This window comes from Bombina bombina, chromosome 1 (assembly GCF_027579735.1).
Source record: "Bombina bombina isolate aBomBom1 chromosome 1, aBomBom1.pri, whole genome shotgun sequence".
Classification (NCBI taxonomy): domain Eukaryota; kingdom Metazoa; phylum Chordata; class Amphibia; order Anura; family Bombinatoridae; genus Bombina; species Bombina bombina.
The window spans coordinates 546,859,935-546,874,787 of NC_069499.1; the positions used below are offsets into that span (position 1 = coordinate 546,859,935).

General features: G+C 34.8%; 1 long non-coding RNA gene across 1 annotated transcript; it reads left to right on the forward strand.

Moving 5' to 3' along the window:
• Positions 1 to 2,351: 2,351 nt before the first annotated feature.
• On the forward strand, positions 2,352 to 2,830 carry LOC128638804 (uncharacterized). The gene is made up of 2 exons (XR_008399122.1): positions 2,352 to 2,625; positions 2,715 to 2,830. It is a non-coding gene; the product is annotated as an uncharacterized LOC128638804 (long non-coding RNA).
• The last annotated feature ends 12,023 nt before the right edge of the window (positions 2,831 to 14,853 follow it).

Sequence of the window (14,853 nt, forward strand, 5' to 3'; positions counted from 1 at the left end):
TCCATTTTATCCTCCAGATCAGAGACCCTGCCTTCAACTTCTGTCATTCTAATTGAAAACTGTTTAACCTCTTGCGAGAGATCAGCTATCTCACTCTTTATAATCTCGAATTGTGGTAGGATCAGATCTGCTAATTGGTTTATTGTTAACTGTACCTCTGAACTTTTCCCCATGCTTTCTGAGTCTACTTCTACAATACTTTCCTGTAACGATTTCAGTTTTTTATCTCTTTTAACCGGCATATTGGGTGATCTGTTTCTCATGTTTGTGATGTACTTATCCATATACAAGGGTAACTTTCCTCCCCCCCTTTCTTTTCCTCTTTTAACCGTGGATATACTCAATATTTATTCAATCCCTTTTCTCCCACCAGTAATTACCGTGCCTATTCTCTTTAATATAGCGATTATAACCTATACAAACCTCTTATAAATTTTCAAGCAATAGCTTTTCCACTTGTAATCTCAGTTCCTGTGTAACTAACTTATTAGACTTTATAGGGTGCTCACTCTCTAGAATATAATAATTGTGCCATTTCTACACCTTTAATCAGTTTTTAAGTGATTCCTTTCAACCTGTGACCTCAATCCCTTCCCAACTACCTTTCTGGTATTGAAACTACCTTATCATTTCTATATGTGTCTGTGTGCAACAACAAAAAAAAAAAAAAGGAGAGAAAAAGAAAATTAACCTCTTGTTCACAATCTATAGTGTCAGAATCATAATTGTAAATATAGCAATGCCTTCTGTTATCTCTTAGTTTATCTTTCTTTGTTATGGATATATGTCTTAAATAAACATTTTACTCCAAATGCCTTCTACTATTAACAATCAACTTCTCCTGACCATTCTAACATTGCCACATTATGTAAATACTTCTGATATCTAGCCAGAAAAATTCTATCCAAGAGAAAAAGCACAACATTTTTATTTTTTTTTAGCAGCTTTACGACACCCCAGAGCCTTTCTGGAGGATAAGTGTCTATCTTTAAACAAACTGTATCTTCTGTATATCTCTACTAGATATCCAGCTAGCTTTTTAAACTTTGTCCATTAAAGTCCACCAAATAATGTTTCTTTGTACACTTAGGGCTCTATTTATCATCATAATTCTCCTACTTTTGCGCCTATAATTACTCTGTCGGATTTATTCTCCTATTTATCAACACATTTTACGCCCAAAATAAGCTGTAATACGACCTAAAAATGCGACCAGTTTTTCGCTCTCGCCAAGGTGCGCCAAATACAGCCAAAAAACCATGGATTTCAGTCGTATTTTTAGAAATACTCCCAACAAATTGCAGAAAATCATATTTATCATTATTTTGCGCCAAAGGAGAACCTATAATTCTCCTATAAATCCGACCGTGAAAATACTCCATAACCCAGTAGGAGAACTTTGAATTTTCTCCCATATTTTATTCATAGAAGATGGAGTTTTTTTTTATTTTGGCCGCTATTTCTCTTGCTCAGTCCCATGAAAATCGTGAAAATGATGGAAAAATGTTCCAGAGACGGCAAAGAGTTCCTCGATTGTTTTTGCCCCGTAGTGGACTTGAGGCATTATCCGATCGTGAAATTAAGCGCAAATTCAGGATAAACCGAGAAAGCATTTTGAATCTATATTTTCTGATTAAAAATGACATTGATCCCCGAACCAGAAGAACAAGGGCAATACCTGGACTTTTGAAATTACTGGCAGTTTTACATTTTTTGGCAACCGGATCTTTTCAGGCTGTATCCAGTGATGTTGTGGGCATGAGTCAGCCTTCATTTTGCCGCCATTTAACAATTGTTTTAAAAGCAATTCTAAAACATCTTTCTAAATTTATTTATGTTCCTAGGAATGTGCATGAATGGCATACAGTGAAGTCCAACTTTTACCAAGTAGCCGGTATGCCCAATGTTCTTGGTGCTATAGATTGCACCCATATTGCTCTTAGACCACCATCCCTAAGGGAGGAGCAATATAGGAACAGGTTCCTGGATCATGTCACGATTTCCACATCCTAAAACAATCTGCACTATTTTCTGCTTTTGAACAGGGCAACATGCCACACGGTTGGCTATTAGGTAAATATGAACTTATTTCCATATAATCTAATTATAATGCAATCAGTTCTCTGTATTTTTTGGAAGTTTTTTTCTGATTTGCACTTTATACATGTCATAAATATATATGAATTATGATTAATTGTAATGTTTAAATTATTTATAATCTCTAATCAATTTTTCCATTTTAAAAAATAGGTGATAGTGGTTATCCGTGCCGAACTTGGCTGTTGACACCTGTCCCAATGCCACATACCAGAGGAGAAATTAAATTTAATTAATCCCACCGTAGCACAAGAAGTGCTATCGAAAGAACTTTTGGGGTTTTAAAAATGCGTTTCAGAGTTTTGGATAGGTCTGGAGGAGCACTTCAATATTCGCCTGAAAAATGTAATGATATAATTCTAGTTGCATGCATGTTGCACAACATTGCAATTTCCCAAGGCAATTTAGAGGAGGAGTGTCCCAATGATCCCACAGATGACACTTATATCCCTCAAGAAATTATAGGCAGACACACTACAAGGGCAGGTGTACAAAATTGATTGGAAATTATTGAAAGATATTTTTCATGTAAGTATTATTGCAAACTATTTAGCATTGTGTATTATTTTATTAAATTTTCTGTATTTGAATTACTAATATTTTTTTTTTTTTTTCAGAATACATGTCATCACCCTGAGTTTGAATTCTTTTATAAGAAATGTACACAAGTCTTTGATATTGAAGTTAACTCCACCCATTTGAAAAAATAAAACTTTTGCTTATTTATCAAAAATCGTTTCTTTTATTAAGGGATAAATATCTTTAATGAAAATATAACCAAAACAAACTATATATAAATATGAATAATACAAACTTTAAAACAAACAAAGCGAAAATAAATGTAAATCACAACAAAAACATAATTTATGTAAGAACTTACCTGATAAATTCATTTCTTTCATATTAGCAAGAGTCCATGAGCTAGTGACGTATGGGATATACATTCCTACCAGGAGGGGTAAAGTTTCCCAAACCTCAAAATGCCTATAAATACACCCCTCACCACACCCACAATTCAGTTTAACGAATAGCCAAGAAGTGGGGTGATAAAAAAGTGCGAAAGCATATAAAATAAGGAATTGGAATAATTGTGCTTTATACAAAATCATAACCACCACAAAAAAGGGCGGGCCTCATGGACTCTTGCTAATATGAAAGAAATGAATTTATCAGGTAAGTTCTTACATAAATTATGTTTTCTTTCATGTAATTAGCAAGAGTCCATGAGCTAGTGACGTATGGGATAATGACTACCCAAGATGTGGATCTTTCCACACAAGAGTCACTAGAGAGGGAGGGATAAAATAAAGACAGCCAATTCCTGCTGAAAATAATCCACACCCAAAATAAAGTTTAACGAAAAACATAAGCAGAAGATTCAAACTGAAACCGCTGCCTGAAGTACTTTTCTACCAAAAACTGCTTCAGAAGAAGAAAATACATCAAAATGGTAGAATTTAGTAAAAGTATGCAAAGAGGACCAAGTTGCTGCTTTGCAGATCTGGTCAACCGAAGCTTCATTCCTAAACGCCCAGGAAGTAGAAACTGACCTAGTAGAATGAGCTGTAATTCTCTGAGGCGGAGTTTTACCCGACTCAACATAGGCAAGATGAATTAAAGATTTCAACCAAGATGCCAAAGAAATGGCAGAAGCTTTCTGGCCTTTTCTAGAACCGGAAAAGATAACAAATAGACTAGAAGTCTTACGAAAAGATTTCGTAGCTTCAACATAATATTTCAAAGCTCTAACAACATCCAAAGAATGCAACGATTTCTCCTTAGAATTCTTAGGATTAGGACATAATGAAGGAACCACAATTTCTCTACTAATGTTGTTGGAATTCACAACTTTAGGTAAAAATTCAAAAGAAGTTCGCAACACCGCCTTATTCTGATGAAAAATCAGAAAAGGAGACTCACAAGAAAGAGCAGATAATTCAGAAACTCTTCTGGCAGAAGAGATGGCCAAAAGGAACAAAACTTTGCAAGAAAGTAATTTAATGTCCAATGAATGCATAGGTTCAAACGGAGGAGCTTGAAGAGCTCCCAGAACCAAATTCAAACTCCAAGGAGGAGAAATTGACTTAATGACAGGTTTTATACGAACCAAAGCTTGTACAAAACAATGAATATCAGGAAGAATAGCAATCTTTCTGTGAAAAAGAACAGAAAGAGCAGAGATTTGTCCTTTCAAAGAACTTGCGGACAAACCCTTATCTAAACCATCCTGAAGGAACTGTAAAATTCTCGGTATTCTAAAAGAATGCCAGGAAAAATGATGAGAAATACACCAAGAAATATAAGTCTTCCAGACTCTATAATATATCTCTCGAGATACAGATTTACGAGCCTGTAACATAGTATTAATCACAGAGTCAGAGAAACCTCTTTGACCAAGAATCAAGCGTTCAATCTCCATACCTTTAAATTTAAGGATTTCAGATCCTGATGGAAAAAAGGACCTTGTGACAGAAGGTCTGGTCTTAACGGAAGAGTCCACGGTTGGCAAGAGGCCATCCGGACAAGATCCGCATACCAAAACCAAAACCTGTGAGGCCATGCCGGAGCTACCAGCAGAACAAACGAGTATTCCTTCAGAATCTTGGAGATTACTCTTGGAAGAAGAACTAGAGGCGGAAAGATATAGGCAGGATGATACTTCCAAGGAAGTGATAATGCATCCACTGCCTCCGCCTGAGGATCCCGGGATCTGGACAGATACCTGGGAAGTTTCTTGTTTAGATGGGACGCCATCAGATCTATATCTGGAAGTTCCCACATTTGAACAATCTGAAGAAATACCTCTGGGTGAAGAGACCATTCGCCCGGATGCAACGTTTGGCGACTGAGATAATCCGCTTCCCAATTGTCTACACCTGGGATATGAACCGCAGAGATTAGACAGGAGCTGGATTCCGCCCAAACCAAAAATCGAGATACTTCTTTCATAGCCAGAGGACTGTGAGTCCCTCCTTGATGATTGATGTATGCCACAGTTGTGACATTGTCTGTCTGAAAACAAATGAACGATTCTCTCTTCAGAAGAGGCCAAAACTGAAGAGCTCTGAAAATTGCACGGAGTTCCAAAATATTGATCGGTAATCTCACCTCCTGAGATTCCCAAACTCCTTGTGCCGTCAGAGATCCCCACACAGCTCCCCAACCTGTGAGACTTGCATCTGTTGAAATTACAGTCCAGGTCGGAAGCACAAAAGAAGCCCCCTGAATTAAACGATGGTGATCTGTCCACCATGTTAGAGAGTGTCGAACAATCGGTTTTAAAGATATTAATTGAGATATCTTCGTGTAATCCTTGCACCATTGCTTCAGCATACAGAGCTGAAGAGGTCGCATGTGAAAACGAGCAAAGGGGATCGCGTCCGATGCAGCAGTCATAAGACCTAGAATTTCCATGCATAAGGCTACCGAAGGGAATGATTGTGACTGAAGGTTTCGACAAGCTGTAATCAACTTTAGACGTCTCTTGTCTGTTAAAGACAGAGTCATGGACACTGAATCCATCTGGAAACCCAGAAAGGTTACCCTTGTCTGAGGAATCAAAGAACTTTTTGGTAAATTGATCCTCCAACCATGATCTTGAAGAAACAACACAAGTCGATTCGTATGAGATTCTGCTAAATGAAAAGACTGAGCAAGTACCAAGATATCGTCCAAATAAGGAAATACCACAATACCCTGTTCTCTGATTACAGACAGCAGGGCACCGAGAACCTTTGTAAAAATTCTTGGAGCTGTAGCTAGGCCAAACGGCAGAGCCACAAACTGGTAATGCTTGTCCAGAAACGAGAATCTCAGGAACTGATAATGATCTGAATGAATCGGAATATGCAGATATGCATCCTGTAAATCTATTGTGGACATATAATTCCCTTGCTGAACAAAAGGTAAGATAGTCCTTACAGTTACCATTTTGAACGTTGGTATCCTTACATAACGATTCAATATTTTTAGATCCAGAACTGGTCTGAAGGAATTCTCCTTCTTTGGTACAATGAAGAGATTTGAATAAAACCCCATCCCCTGTTCCGGAACTGGAACTGGCATAATTACTCCAGTCAACTCTAGATCTGAAACACATTTCAGAAATGCTTGAGCTTTTACTGGATTTACTGGGACACGGGAAAGAAAAAATCTCTTTGCAAGAGGTCTCAACTTGAAACCAATTCTGTACCCTTCTGAAACAATGCTCTGAATCCAAAGATTGTGAACAGAATTGATCCAAATTTCCTTGAAAAAACGTAACCTGCCCCCTACCAGCTGAGCTGGAATGAGGGCCGCACCTTCATGTGGACTTAGAAGCAGGCTTTGCCTTTCTAGCTGGCTTGGATTTATTCCAGACTGGAGATGGTCTCCAAACTGAAACTGCTCCTGAGGATGAAGGATCAGGCTTTTGTTCTTTGTTGAAATGAAAGGAACGAAAACGATTATTAGCCCTGTTTTTACCTTTAGATTTTTTATCCTGTGGTAAAAAAGTTCCTTTCCCACCAGTAACAGTTGAAATAATGGAATCCAACTGAGAACCAAATAATTTGTTACCCTGGAAAGAAATGGAAAGTAAAGTTGATTTAGAAGCCATATCAGCATTCCAAGTTTTAAGCCATAAATCTCTTCTAGCTAAAATAGCTAGAGACATAAACCTGACATCAACTCTGATAATATCAAAAATGGCATCACAGATAAAATTATTAGCATGCTGAAGAAGAAGAATAATATCATGAGAATCACGATGTGTTACTTGTTGCGCTAAAGTTTCCAACCAAAAAGTTGAAGCTGCAGCAACATCAGCCAAAGATATAGCAGGTCTAAGAAGATTACCTGAACACAGATAAGCTTTTCTTAGAAAGGACTCAATTTTCCTATCTAGAGGATCCTTAAACGAAGTACCATCTGACGTAGGAATAGTAGTACGTTTAGCAAGGGTAGAAATAGCCCCATCAACTTTAGGGATCTTGTCCCAAAATTCTAATCTGTCAGACGGCACAGGATATAATTGCTTAAAACGTTTAGGAGTAAATGAATTACCCAAATTATCCCATTCTTTGGAAATTACTGCAGAAATAGCATTAGGAACAGGAAAAACTTCTGGAATAACCACAGGAGCTTTAAATACCTTATCTAAACGTTTAGAATTAGTATCAAGAGGACCAGAATCCTCTATTTCTAAAGCAATTAGTACTTCTTTAAGTAAAGAACGAATAAATTCCATTTTAAATAAATATGAAGATTTATCAGCATCAACCTCTGAGACAGAATCCTCTGAACCAGAGGAATCATCAGAATCAGAATGATGATGTTCATTTAAAAATTCATCTGTAGGGAGAGAAGTTTTAAAAGATTTTTTACGTTTACTAGAAGGAGAAATAACAGACATAGCCTTCTTTATGGATTCAGAAACAAAATCTCTTATATTATCAGGAACATTCTGCACCTTAGATGTTGAAGGAACTGCAACAGGCAATGGTACTTTACTAAAGGAAATATTATCTGCTTTAACAAGTTTGTCATGACAATCAATACAAACAACAGCTGGAGGAATAGCTACCAAAAGTTTACAGCAGATACACTTAGCTTTGGTAGATTCAGCACTTGACAGCGATTTTCCTGTAGTATCTTCTGACTCAGATGCAACGTGAGACATCTTGCAATATGTAAGAGAAAAAACAACATATAAAGCAAAATTGATCAAATTCCTTAAATGACAGTTTCAGGAATGGGAAAAAATGCCAAAGAACAAGCTTCTAGCAACCAGAAGCAATAAAAAATGAGACTTAAATAATGTGGAGACAAAAGTGACGCCCATATTTTTTCGCGCCAAATAAGACGCCCACATTATTTGGCGCCTAAATGCTTTTTGGCGCCAAAAATGACGCCACATCCGGAACGCCGACATTTTTGGCGCAAAATAACGTCAAAAAAATGACGCAACTTCCGGCGACACGTATGACGCCGGAAACGGAAATAGAATTTTTGCGCCAAAAAAGTCCGCGCCAAGAATGACGCATTTTCAGCCCCCGCGAGCCTAACAGCCCACAGGGAAAAAGTCAAATTTTAAGGTAAGAAAAATGTTAAATTAAAATGCATTATCCCAAATATGAAACTGACTGTCTGAAAATAAGGAAAGTTGAACATTCTGAGTCAAGGCAAATAAATGTTTGAATACATATATTTAGAACTTTATAAACAAAGTGCCCAACCATAGCTAGGAGTGTCACAGAAAATAAGACTTACTTACCCCAGGACACTCATCTACATATAGCAGATAGCCAAACCAGTACTGAAACGAGAATCAGCAGAGGTAATGGTATATATAAGAGTATATCGTCGATCTGAAAAGGGAGGTAAGAGATGAATCTCTACGACCGATAACAGAGAACCTATGAAATAGACCCCTTAGAAGGAGATCACTGCATTCAAATAGGCAATACTCTCCTCACATCCCTCTGACATTCACTGCACGCTGAGAGGAAAACCGGGCTCCAACTTGCTGCGGAGTGCATATCAACGTAGAATCTAGCACAAACTTACTTCACCACCTCCATCGGAGGCAAAGTTTGTAAAACTGAATTGTGGGTGTGGTGAGGGGTGTATTTATAGGCATTTTGAGGTTTGGGAAACTTTGCCCCTCCTGGTAGGAATGTATATCCCATACGTCACTAGCTCATGGACTCTTGCTAATTACATGAAAGAAATTTAAAAACCAGAAAATATATACACTTAATTTTTTGGATTCTGTGTATCAATTCTGAGATCTCCGATTCATAATTTCTAATTTTGTTTTAATATTCACTTTTTATTTCTGAATCACGTTTCAGAATATTGTTCCTTTGTTTCTGTAATTCAATGAGTTCCTTAAAAAAAGCACTTTGTTCCTGTCTAAATGAGGATGCCATATCTGTCAGTGCCTGTATGTCATTTGTTCGCTCTGTGATTGGAGGTTGTCTGACTTCTTCTGCTGTTTCATCAATGTCAGATTCGTTGACCATTAGACTTGCAGCAGGTGTATTTAAATCAGGTGATGTTGGTCCCTCCTGTGTGTGACCATGTATTTGTGTCTCATCATCATCGTCTTGATTGATGGTGTCCTCGACTAGTGGTTGCAGTGTCAATTCGACCTGTTCTTCAAAAACAAAAATAAAATTAAAAAAAAAATTAAATAAAATAAAAACAACCATATCTAACCTTTAAAATTTACCATTTCCATACATACCATCATATAATGCAATTGAACTATCTTGCATAGTTTGAAGCAATGCTCTAACACCTGTTGAGAAATAAAAGGGTTAACAAACTATATTTTCAATTTTTGAGATTTCAATGTACACATGCGTTCATTTAAAAATATTTTAAACATCGAAGAATTTCAATACCCATACAAACATTGTTTGCTTGATTACAAATTAAATTCCGTTACAAGGTTCATTATATTTATATAATTATGTTAATATATATTTTGTTTGGTTATTTATTTGTGCTTAATATTGCTTTTCATTATGCCCGTTCAAAAGGGCAATTTATGGTATTACAGTAGTCACACCCATAGCTCTATACATCACCCACCCCTCTAACCCTATGTTTTGTGATCTCGATCTCCAAACACTGCGAAGTCTCTTTTTTCTCTCTATCTACCATTTTCTTTTTCTCTCCATCACCCACACCTCTCTTTTGAGATCTCTCTCTCTCTCACCTTCTATCTCTATCCCCTCCTTTCTATCTCTCTTCCCTCCTGTGTTATCCATCTTGCTATCTCAACAGCACTTGAAAAGCCTCTGACAAACTAACGATATGATATACACATATAATTTATTTTTTATATTGCTTACATGCGCTTTCTTCTCGATCTCTATTTGTTTGGGAAGTTGAAGCTTGAGGTTCCTGAGACGTGGTTTCATGGACAAAAGGTTGGTCCTCCTGTGCATTTACCTCCTCTTCCCCACAGACATCCTCATGTTGTTCTTCAATATAAATAAAAATTTATCAATTCACAATATACCTACAAATGTAAGAACACCCCCCAACCAAAAATAAACAAAGAAATAAAAAAAAACATTTTACCTCTAAAGTCCATTGTGTCTCCAGGAACATCCAGGCCGACCACAACTGCATCCCCCATCCTGGCATAGAGAATTTGTTCGAAATCAGTCAATTCCGCCCTGTATCCTGGCCCTCCACCTGTTGCTTTAGCCGATTGTTTTGCTTGGCATACCTTTTTTTTTTTATGTTCTTTCTAATGTCGTTAACCCTCTTACGACATGCCCTTACATCCTTCGGAAAGCTACCTTCTGAAGACACAGATGCGCTGATTTGGGTCCATATTGCCCGCTTTCTCTGTGGGTTAACAGTTCTTGCCTGGTAGCCGATTATCTCCTCATAATGTTCCACCACTTGTTCCACCAAAATACAATTTTGACGATGGGTGAACATCACACTTCTCCCACTTTTTGTCTTTCCTGCTTGCAATGATGCCATCTTAAAAATGAGTAGTTAAAGTGCGCAAAATGGTATCCACAATTTAACTAAACTTAAATTAAAGTTACAAGCTAATTTAAAGAATTTGTGCATAAAGGTTGCGAGAAAAGGGCGTGAACTTTATTTTTCTGGAAAGATCCCTATGTCGCATTAGTATTTATAAATAAAAAAAAATTTAAATGAATAACGGTCATGTGTTTGGTTATGTGCAATTATTGTAATTTGAATAATATTTATATAAATTCTTATTACATGTTAGTTTTGTCTGTTAAAGTAACAATTGTTATATTTGATGGATACTAGCATAAAAAAATACATTTGTTGCAATACGGTAAAAAGTTAAGGTTTGCTTAGAAACTATTAGAGACAATTGATACAATAAAGATTATAAAGCTTAGGATGTAACTAAAAGTTAATAAAAGTTTATAATACATATTGAAACATAGATTGAAACTTATACAAATACCAATCTATATCAATATTGATTTAAAATATTGGATTATTTTATTACTTGTAATTGCGCATTTTTATATAGAAATTAGTTCCGTTACTTGGCTACACCCTAGAAATAGAAATCAGCACAGCAAGATGGCAAGATCTAGGAAATTCTCTATAGGTGAACTATTGATAATTTCATATACAATGGAAAAATATTTTCCAAAAAAAAGAAGGGGAATTTACACCTTGGACCAGGATAGGAGAAATAATATTCTCTGTGAAATGGTAAGAAGAGTGAGGCGTTTATCTGGACAGAGGAGGACGAGAAAGCAATGCCTAAAACGCTACAATGATTTGTACAGGAGACAATCTAAATTGAGGACACTTATCCGGTGTTACCTGCGCAAATGTAAGACTTTGACATAATCCAGATTTAATTTTTACAATGTATGTTACTCAGAAATGTATGTATAACATTTGAATTTTTATCAATTTCATAACATGTGCATTGGAAAACACATTTATTTTATAAAAATATCAAATTTAATTGTGTTATATAATTTTATTGTATCTCTAGAAATCACTTAGAGAAAAGAAATTCTAGATATGCTCAGAGTCTGGTGATTTATGGCTGTACATTTGTCTATTGTGATTGGCTAACACATTTTAATAGAATTTTACTTTCACAGTTATCTTGAGTGTTGTTTCTAAAGTTAATTAACTTACATTGTTTGGGTTCTCTACTTTACAAGTTTAAAAAGAGATAGTGATGTAAATCTTTGGATTCAACAGTAGACACTGTCTCCCTTGAAGAATGACACGGTTTTTATAATATGTCTGATTCTTTCTTTTATCTATTTATACTGAATTATAAGCCAACTTTGTTTTGATGTTTGTAAAAGAAAAGAATGTGTGAAAGTATGTTGTGCACATCCTAGTATTAAGGAGATTAGAAAAAAATAAAATTTTAGAAAGATTATCTAATCTATTTCTAACATTGGAAATATGGTCTTTTTCAAAAAGATATGTACAAATTAATAATTTTTCTTTTCTATTAAATTGTAGATTAAATATGACTTTACATTATATAATCTGAAAAGTGCAACTAATTTGTTTACATTTTTAAATAGTTAAAAACCGTAGAGCACCGAGATATCTGTCCAATTGATGACAATTCCTCAAGTTCTGGTGGAGAATCTGACCCCTTGCCAAGGGTGTTTATGGACAGGGAGGGAAATGATATTCCAGGTATTTATAAATTGTAATAATTTATATATATACTGTATAGATCCATACAATGTTGGCAATAAAATGAACATTTTTTGTGTTTAAGTAATAAGAAGGCAACAACGTAGGGCAAGGCCTATTATTGAAAATGAGTCAAATGAGGAAGAACTTCAGAATCCGAATTTGGAAGGTTAACTTAATTTTATTACTTTTTATTGCATTTATAATAAAAAATTAATTTAATTTGAAATGTAAACCTTTGTTTTGTTATACATAGATGATGCAGAAATTCAGGTTGAGAATTACCATCAAGATGGAGAGGGAAGTAATGAGGAGAGAGAAGAAGTGGTACAAGATTATGAAATAGAACAAGTGCTTGTGCAGGAAGACGATTTAGAAGATAGTAAGTAATATATTAGAAAAATTCTAGTAATAACAGAATATTGTACTACCGAATATTATATATATATATATATATATATATATATATATATATATATATATATATATAGATATATATAGAGAAAGAAATAAAAAAAATAGGATAATGAATTATTTTTAATTTATACAAGTGGAGTAAAATCTAAAATTTCATTTTATACAGTGATGCAAGAAGAAGAGGTGGACAGAGAGATGCATGAGGAAAATAGTTCAAATGATTCCTCTGATACCATTAATTATGACTGGGGTGAGTATATCAGACATGTGTTTATATATGGATTTAAAAATACATAAGAATAACCTTATTCTTTATTTTATACAGTACCTGAAGATCAAAACATATTGATTAACAAGAAACAGTTATTGGAGATATTAAAGAAAGCTGAAAAAGGACTTAAAGAAAACTATTCAAGTTTGCATGAAATGCGCCTTAAAATAGAAAAAATGTAACAATACAATTTAATTTTTCATAATGTGACCAAATTTTATTTTTGTGATAAAAAATATTTATGTTTAACCGTGTATTGGTGTCCAGATAAATTATTAGAAACATAACACTGAAATCAATATAACAATGTATGAGATTGAATAAGGGACAGTCTACAATTAATTTTTTTATTGTTTGCAAAAGATTGATATTCACTTTATTTGTGAGTTTAATGTTTAGCATTAACAACTCAGTTATATTAATACACTTTTTTTTTTAATCTGTGGTTACCTTGGACTTCTTCCAGCTCACTGATGACATGACTATCACTGATTATTATCTATTCTCTTGCATTAGCATTGTGTAGTAACCCCAGTGCCTGAACAGAGTGTTATCTATATGGCCAACGTGTAATTTCAAACTCTTTTGAAAAGATATTTCAAAAGCCTGTGATAAGAGGCAGCCATGAAATTAGCATATGAACTATGTTTAGTTTAAAATAAGATTATTTACAAAAAAGACATTTCACCAGAAAAGAAATGTAAAATTGTATTAATATTAATAAAGGTACAATGGCAATAGTTTACTGTCCCTAGAAACACTTTTGAAATAGTCATGTGGGTCATGCCAAGGGGGCTTGGATCATGTCAGCTATGAACTAAAAAAAATATACATTTATATATATATATATATATATATATATATATATATATATATATATATATATATATATATATATATATATATATATTTTAAAAATCAATATTTTACAAACACAATATTGAATATTTGTCAATTCAAATAAATATTGAGGAAGTAAAATTGATGTAATGCAAGGCAGATTATATTAAAATGGATTTAAAATTTATAAAAAAAAAGTATAATATTCAAATGGATTAAAAAATTTAGAAAAGTATTATATTAGTTATTAAAAAACAAAGGATAAAAATAAAAAAAAATGATATTAACATTATTGGCTCGAAATAATAGACATTGAAAGCTGTTTTAATGATAAAGCGCATTTTAAAAAATTGTGGCGAGATTTATCAATAATCCGCCGCATCTCGACAATGGAAATCAGCGATAAAATACTACTGGTTTAATGATAAATATTGGCGCACATGTGCGCCTTTGCAAGGGCGAGATGCAGCGAGTTCATAGGAGAATTGAAAGTCGTAATTCTAAAATGAATGATAAATAGAGCCCTTTATGTGCACTTGTAGGTTCTTCTATGTTGATTTGACCATTTCATTCTCTACATGTAACCATATCAGCTGCTATTGCTGATTTAGCACTTTATTTTTTCCCTGTCCTTTGTATCCGTTAATGTGCGTCAAAAAATGAGTATGTGCTTTCTGCTGGTTTCTGACAGCGTCACCCTTAACACCTCTCACAGTCACTCAATGCCATTTGGCGATTTGCAGGGCCCTTGGCTGTGCCAGTCCATCCAGGTTTATGCATACTATATGCTGCCGTTTTTAGTTCCTTCTTTATGTGCAATAGTAAAGGTCCGAAAATGGGTGTTTGTTTTCTGCCTTTTTATATTGCAGTTCTCTTTCAGCCCAGATTTTTATATTTCACAGTCACTTAATGTCCACTGCAACATCTATCATATCTATAACTCTTTGCTGCAGACACACACTGCCGGTAGAAATTGCAGTTATTAGCACCTTTTTCAGGCCTGTGTGTACCTTAATGTATAACAGGGAGTAGGGTATGTCTTTTCTGCACTTTTG